The 8001-nt window shown below is 44.9% G+C and overlaps 1 long non-coding RNA gene across 1 annotated transcript in view; it reads right to left on the reverse strand.

Moving 5' to 3' along the window:
* Positions 1-5212: 5212 nt before the first annotated feature.
* LOC121676910 overlaps positions 5213-8001 on the reverse strand; it is an 8814-nt gene continuing 6025 nt past the window's right edge. Inside the window, exons 2-4 of the long non-coding RNA XR_006020654.1 lie at positions 6023-6032; positions 5649-5654; positions 5213-5305 (exon numbers count right to left, since the gene is read on the reverse strand). This is a non-coding gene — a long non-coding RNA (uncharacterized LOC121676910). The remainder of the gene's footprint in view (positions 5306-5648; positions 5655-6022; positions 6033-8001) is intronic.

Raw genomic sequence — 8001 nt, forward strand, 5'->3', positions numbered from 1 at the left:
TCCCCTGTTCTTTCCTCAGATCTGCACAGGTAGGAGAGTTGAGGAGGCTGCAAACGAAAAAAATACACCTGAAAATGGAAACCAGTTGTGACTCATCAGACCAACAAGAAGTTTTGCTTTCACCATTACTGTTTCATGAAGGGTTGAAGACTGATAAATGCCAGTCACAGGCAGCATCCAAACCTGGGGGCTTCTGAGTCTTCATGCCACTGTCCTGGAAGCCCCCACTAGCTGTCCAGATTTGCAGCAAGCTGTTGTCAGCTTGGATAGCATCTCTAAATGTAAGCATCTGGCAGCACAGCAGCTGGCTACTTCATGTCAACTTCCATAAATATCTTCCTCGTTAAGAAGGCCGGAACTATGAGCACCCTCCTCTACCCTCTGCCAGCTTGTGTCAGTGTGAAGACTTGTATGCATAATTAGGGTGATACGACACTCAATTCCTCTTTCAGAACCAGGAGACTTACCAAAGATCTAAATCCATCATTTACAGAATGTAACTTCTGCTACAAATATGTAATGTACATTTTTTGTTTGATTTTGTTTGGCTTTAGTAGAACCCACACAGGTTTAGGAGGTTCAAACAACTTTATTAATGACCTTCTCCAAAGACACTGAGCGTGTGCAGTAAGCTAGCCCTGTAATCCAGTACTCTAAATGCATCCATTTTTATTAACAGTCATAATTAACTCCTGTGTGGGAAATGTTTTCAGATTCCAAGGACTTCGTAACCTAAAAGTACTTTTCACCTGTCATTCCTCCTGTGCTAGGGTGCTTTCAGGAGGCAGAGCTGTCTCCTGGGGCCCAGAACCAAGGCAGATGAGATGGTCTATTCTGCAGCTGAAGTGTTAAAGCATACACACTAATAGCTCTGAGCATCCAGGTATCAGCCATCAAAGATGCTGCTAGAAATTGGAGGAAGCTAATTGTATAAGAGGTCCCTGGTCTTGGACAAGCCACAGTAGCTGCTCCCATGAGACTGAGGTTTAGAAAGCTAGGAGGAAATAGCTATATCCAACCCTGAGCTCAGGTACCTACGGGATTGTCTTGGGGTGACTTTATGATGTGTATCCCATATCGCTGCCCCCTGCCCAGAAATTAATTTTGTGCCTTTCTATGCCTTTATACTGACCCTGAGAGGGGGGAAGAAAAACTGAGCAAAACTTCTTCAAGGCAGTTTGCAGCTTGTTCAAGGTCACACAGACATAGCGACTTCTTTTCAGGTGTGGCAGGAAAGTGAGGAAGCACCCGGCTTGCTGGTTTTTTTTCCAGTCAGCTTTTGGCCAGTTTTTCAGCTTCTTTTCTCCGGAGAGAGACTGAGAGTTGAATTTTTTTCCTTCCCTGGAATTTCAGATTTTCTCCCTTTTCTGCTGGATTGCTTCAATATCAGAGCACATCGGGAGGACTTTCAACCGAGCACAGAGGGCCTGGCCCTGGGCCAAGACCCAGCTCTGAGGAGACCAAAGGGAGGACTCGAACACTTTCCCAGGTTTTTCCTCCACACTGAAAGATTTTACCATTTAACATTATTTTCCTTTCCCGTGTGTTTGTTAAATAAATAGTTTTATCTCCTTCACTTTCCCTCGAGGAAAATTTATTTTTCCTGAACCTGATGGGGGAGGGGTGGTTGTGCCTTCTCTCAGAGGATATATTTCTAAATTTGACCAAACCGGAAAAAAAGAAAAGCATGTCGAGCAGTTGAAAGAAGAGAAACTGGAGAAGCAGGACTAGTGGGATCAGATCCACAGTCTGGGTCTGCAGATTGAGGCTAGCAAAGATGGAGGTAGGAAGAAGAGAGTAAGAGGTAGGTGAAATCAATATGGGTCATACTGCTCGCTAGTAGGATACACATGGAAGTGCCTCTTTGTGACAGTGCCAGCGCCTCTCCTATCCTTGACAAGTGACACTGACTGACATATTCATATCCCTCTTTTGGAAGTCTCTTCAGGACAATCAAAACCAGGGCTTGCCACAGGCTGCTGGGGTCCACACTGTGCTCATACCAAGCAGAACACCACTCAAAACAGTGCTCAGTGAACAGAATGCCGCTCCCAAAACCTGAGGCTTTACAGCCTCTTGCCAAAATAATCCCTTTTCCTTTCCCCATTTTCCATCCCTCCAGCTGGGGTGCCCTCATTCTCCCAGGGTGGCCCAGAGACCTTCTCTCCCTCCTTCCCTCCCAGAAATACAGCTGGCAAATCTCCACCAGCAAAAGGGTAGCACAGCTGGGGTAGCTTCAAGCTGTGTTTCCACTTCTATCTGGTCAGAAGACCAAATAAAATTAGGCAAAATTAAATAAAATTAAATAAATTACCTTCATGCTGAAGGTCAGTGGCACTTCTCTGCAGCCCTGTATGACTAATAATTCTCTCTAAACTTGCAGAAAATTCAAGACTTTGAAGTTGGTCTGCTGTTAACAGATTTTTAACACTTTTCTAATTTCTTGGGCATGTTAAACAGATCTCATGGTAGTTTAGTCCTCACTTTCCTCAATGAGCAGACTAACAGCAATGTAGGGATACTTGCAAGGAACTACAGCACATAAGGGGGAAAATATTCAAATTGGGCATCTAGATTTTCTCTTTTTATTATTATTACCTCTGAGAGTGCTTTTGGAAAAAAGACTCGGAACATTTCCTAACAGACTTTTCTGGTGTCACAGCTGCATTTTCAACTTTGGGAAACCAAGTTTAAGTCAGGAGCCCTCAGGATTAAAGTGACAGCATGAAATTCAGAGGAGTGTGTGACATCAAGTGGAGCTGATCAATTTGTCCGTACTTAAAGTTGTTCCCTCAGTTTTATAAAGGGAAAGGTAAGCTACTGTGATGACACTCCAAAAAGGTATGAGAAACCTGTGTCCTCAACTCACAAGAAACTTGGACAGTTCCATCCTCAGTTCTCTGCTTATTCAGCAGAGAGCAGGCAGGGATATGGCTAAAAGAGAATCTGGACTTTTTTCTGGTCAAGCTGCTGACAGAGGTGTAGGTGAAAATGTATCCAAAATATAAACATTGCTCCAGGATGCTGCTCTCATTCCTGATACAGAAACTTTCTCACCAGTATGTTCCTTCCCGACCAGCCACCTCCACCATCCCTGCATGGTGTCAAAAATGAGTCCTGCCCACTGATCAAAGGACAGGGCTGAGGAAGTAGATATGCTCTTCAGAAGTGAAAAATAGCTCCTGTCCAACCCGAGTTGTTGACTGAGTTAATCAATATTTTGCATAACTCACCTATTTTTGTTTGGCTTTTGGAAATCAACACCCAAGGAAGAACTTTTATAACCAATGAAGCACAGTTCACAGTGATTATGCATACTCTAAGTTCTGCCTGCTGGGAGTAGAACAGTTTGCACTACTGATGTAGGTCATGGTGCCCTTCCTGCAGTGTCTCAGTCACTCTGTCTTCCTCATTATAACCCAGCTTCAATTTTTTTCCATCTTCTCTGAGAACCAAGGGCCATTCCTGCTGTGCAGAAACTCTGTTAAAAAACACCAAGATTAGTTTTTAGGAACTGTCTGAAACACACAGTAAATCTGCCCACACAGAATGGTTTCATTGGAGCTATTTTAACTCTGATCTTGAAAGAGCCTTCCAAACCTTGCAGGAATTCACTACATAACAACATAAATTATGTGCAGCTGCCGTTGCAATACAGTGACTGACATTCACCTCCTAGATCAGTTACTATAAACATTTACAATACTTCAGCATGGGGAAAAAATGCCTGTATAAAAAAACCTGAAAGCTGGCCCTGTAGCTGTTTTTCCCTACTCATAGAAATTATCCACAGCACCTTCCATGCTTGCAGCAGCACTGGAAAAATCCAGAGAGGGAGCCCAATTAGCTGTGAGACTCAATTGCTCTGAGACAGATAACCTTGAAGAGTCATTGAAGCTTAAAATTTCATACTTTGGCCAATAAAACAAAGAGATGTAGGTGCCAACCTTTTAAAAAGAGTTCTTGTTAGCTTACTCTTCTGTCTAGTGAAATTAGCTGGTCAAATGTTTCAGATATGTGATAGAGATTATTCCTCAAGCCACATGATGTCAACAAAAGCATGGACTTTTGGGGCAGTCAAGGGGCCATGTGTCAGGAGTGCTCAGCATCACCACAGGGCAAGAGCTCCAGCAGCATCCAGCACGGAAACCTGCAGCACCTAGGCAGGACATGGGTCAGACCTATCCTTGCATTAACTCCAGCATGAAATGAGTGCCTTACCTCCCTTGGTCACTGTGATGTTTCCAGCAGAAAACAAGTGCAGTATCTCTGCTGCAGACACATAAAGGTAGACGTGAGTGACCCTGAGAAGAGGGGAGGGGAAAGGCATCAGTGCCCATGCAAGATGGCTCCAGCAGCTCTAAAATGAATGCGCATAGGAGCATGCAGAGATATGAGCCTATCTGGGAGACCAGCATTCCGAAAACTCCTAATATACATTGACTGTCTGTGAAACATGTCTGGTCTAGTGGTATGAGATTGCTCAGTGGCATGACAATAAGCCAGGAGCTTTGTATGTCCCTACAGCCAGCATGGGAAGCCAATCCTTGCCCAGTGCTAGTGTCCTGGTTCCATCCAGGACTGGGCTAACTTCTGCAGCAGACAGAAGGAGCAGGGCCAGGACCCTGAGATTATTCAATACCACCTCACACCGTGTACTGGGGAAATGGAGTGGGGCAGTGTTGTTCCAGTTTTGCTGGGGTGTGTGGTCAGGGGGTGCCAGGTGCCACATGGTGGGCAATTGTGTGTGAAATGACCCTTACACATATAAATATTCCTTTATGCTGCTTACATATGTTTATCTTTCATGGTAACAATGCCCTGCAGAGTAGTGGGATGATAAGGGTGAGATAGGGAAGACCTTGAAAACAATCATCTATCATGGGCAGAGTAGGAGCTTCAGACAAAGTTTGTTTGAGAAGCCCTCCCATCGAGTCATGAGGTGCGGAAAGGACACCTTTGTTTTCTAAACTCCTTCTCGGAGATGAGTCTAGGTGCAGCTGGATCTTACTGTTGTCCCTAAAAGCCATATTCATCACTCAGTGTGCAGTAAGTCAACCTTACACACACAGCTGAGGTTTTTACTTATTGAAGATTTGTGTAAAGAGAGTGCTAGGTGGTAAATCCACAAAGCTAGCACAACAAAACTTTTCAGTATTTTACATTTTATCTATATTTTGGAAAACAAAAAATCACAATTCATTGGCTACCAGTTACCTAGTTTTCTTATTAATTAGTATTCTACCTTCTATTGGTTGAATGATTCTCTTGCTTCTCATGTTAATTAGTCTGCATGCTCAGTCTTCTTCTTTTGAGTCAGTGATCTGTGGGTTGGTGGTTGCACTCTCACCGTGCTAGAACCTTCTACCCAGCTGGCTCCATGTACACACTGCACACTGAGCTCCCTCTGTGTGGCAGGAGCCTGAGGCAAGACACTGTGAACTGGTGCCAATTCCTTGAATTACAAAGGACACGGAGACCTGTGGTACCAGCCAGGTGGCAAGAGCCACAGCAGGAGTGGCAACTCAATAGGAAGACCCCAGCATATGTATGAAGGGTATAAATGCCTGGGTCCTCCTTTGTTCAAGGTCCCTCCTTTGAAGCTACGAGGTCTGTTTCACTGACAAAGCAAGCCCTTGTTTCTCAACTCCCTTCTCACTCTTTGTAACTCTCTGGGCAAATTGTTAACTGTTTCTGACTCTTGAGATGTCACAATCTTAGCCCCAGTCTTTGTCAACACTTTATAATCTAAGGGATTACACAGATGGAAGTAAACCTTTAGGCAAATTTTTCCTGCAGGATTAAGGATGGCAAGTTGTAGTTATATTGAAACAAATTATTTATTATAATAATGGTTAGACTAAAATATCTTAATCAAAATAATTTCCTACACGTTACAGGTAGCTGTAACTACTAGTACAGTATAGTGTGCCATGTTTGAAGCAATATTGAATTATACTAAATTAATTACATTGAGATTGTTGTTACTCACCCATACCAACACTCAGCCTTGATGAGTAACCTTGAGGTCCCTGCTCAAGGGAGGAATCTCCTGTCTCGGTTTTGAAAGACAGGTGTCTGCTAAGGAAGGCAGAGGCCCCCCTTGAAGTGGCAGATATAACCCCTTTTCCCTCCAAGTTATTATATTTTGAAATCAAGAGCCTTTAGGCGAAGATGTGGGAAATAGGAATAACAGTTCTTTACTCTATATATATATGTATATAACCAGTCAAACAAAACAACAACAACTGTGGCAGTAACAGCAATCACAAACCCAGTGCCAGCCTTCTCGGCTGTCAGGCCCTTTCCCCTCGGGTGCAGTTCCGCTCGCAGCCGGCAGGGGCGCTGGCGGCTCCCGGTGAGCAGGGCAGGTGCGATGGTTCCCCCGCGGCTGCAGGGGGCACTCCGGAGCGAGCTCGGGGAGCGCGCGGCACCGGTGCCCTGGGATCCCGGGAAGGGATGGGACAAAGGCTTCACAAACCCCTGGGCAGCTGATCCCGGGCTCTCAGGAACAGCAGGCTGAAACAGCAGGCTAGAACGGCGGCTGGAACGGCAGGGACGGACGCAAATCCCGGGTGGCAGGCGAGATGTATCCAGATGGGAGAACCCCACGGAGGCCCAGGCAGGCAGGGCGAGCAGGGCTACAGCGTAGCGAAAGCTCGAAGCAGCAGCGGGGCAGGGCAGCCACAGCTCGGTCTCCAGCAGGGCAGGGAAAGCGGCTTTTGGGGTCCCGGCGTTGCTTCCAGCAGGAAGAAAGAACGGCCAAAAAAGAAAGAAGCAGCAGCTCCTTTCTCTGCAGCTTCTCTCTCCGGACGCTCAGAGCGAACTGACCCCACACCCAGGTGTAGACAAAGGAGTAGCCAGGCCCGCCCCACTCCCCTTTTTGTCTTTCTTAAGTACAGCTATTTGTCCCCTAGCAACATGCATATGGGAGAAAATTCCTTTAACATGAAAAAAAACTAAGACTAAACTAAAACCCCAACACCTGCTCAAGGGAGGAATCTCCACACACTCCAAGGAGGAGCATGTTGGAAGACCCTGCCATTAAAACGTGGCACTGGGTTTTCACAGTGGTTCAGAGTCAGTCATTTATCCCTGGCCTAGCTGCCTCAGCTCAGCAGCTTTAAATAAGTTGTCAGTAGTGCCACTTGTTTGTTCCTTTGTCAGGTGCTTTGTCAGGTCTGCCACACCTCCACCTTGCTATCAGGATGTTTAACTATGGGGTTGATGAGTCAGGTTGGTCCCAGCATTCTTCAACACCAAAAGCCCTTCTTCATTCTCCACTGATAGCTTTCCTAATAAGGTATTGCTTGAGTTGTTTTCACCCCATTCCTGGCAGAGTATCCTGCCTAAAAACAAAGAGTAAGAGCAGAAGTTTTTCACATGGAGTCAGACTGTCACAAGTAGTTTCTTTCTTTGCCTCTTGGAAAAGAATGAGGTGATTGCTTGTCGGGTTTGTTTTGTTTTGGTTTTGGTTGTTCCTGGAGTAAATTTAATGCCAAAGAACTGTATTTGATGACAAACAGAACCCAATAAAAACCCTGAACAAAGAACATGAAATCTAGCCAAAATCCTGTATTTTTCTTTTTCAGAGCAACATAGAGAAACTGAAAACTGTTATGAAATGTAGCAATAGGTATTGCACTCTGAATATCAGGGAATGAATTTAAGAATTACTAGTTGAATGACACACATTTAACCTTTCTGGAATATGTCCTCATCTTATTGCTCTCTCAATGGGTTCCACTGTTTTCAGATATCATTTACAAAAAAGCAAAGAGTGGGGATGATCAGGAAATCTCAGTTTCTGAGAATAAGAAAAACTGGAAGTAAATACAATAATAAATTATCTTATTGTCCTGGGTTGCAGTATATTCTATTACCATCCTCAGGAGCCGTTGAAACCAGGTGGGGCAGTGTTTCCTTGCCTCCTCCCCCCAGACTATCTTTCTGTTAATTGCCCATCATTGTCCTGCCGCCTGACTCAGAGATAACTCCCTC

The sequence above is a fragment of the Corvus kubaryi genome, unplaced genomic scaffold (genome assembly GCF_017639235.1).
Source record: "Corvus kubaryi isolate FWS band 111438036 unplaced genomic scaffold, C.kubaryi_AGA036_p1.0 split1-37296, whole genome shotgun sequence".
In the NCBI taxonomy this organism is placed as follows: domain Eukaryota; kingdom Metazoa; phylum Chordata; class Aves; order Passeriformes; family Corvidae; genus Corvus; species Corvus kubaryi.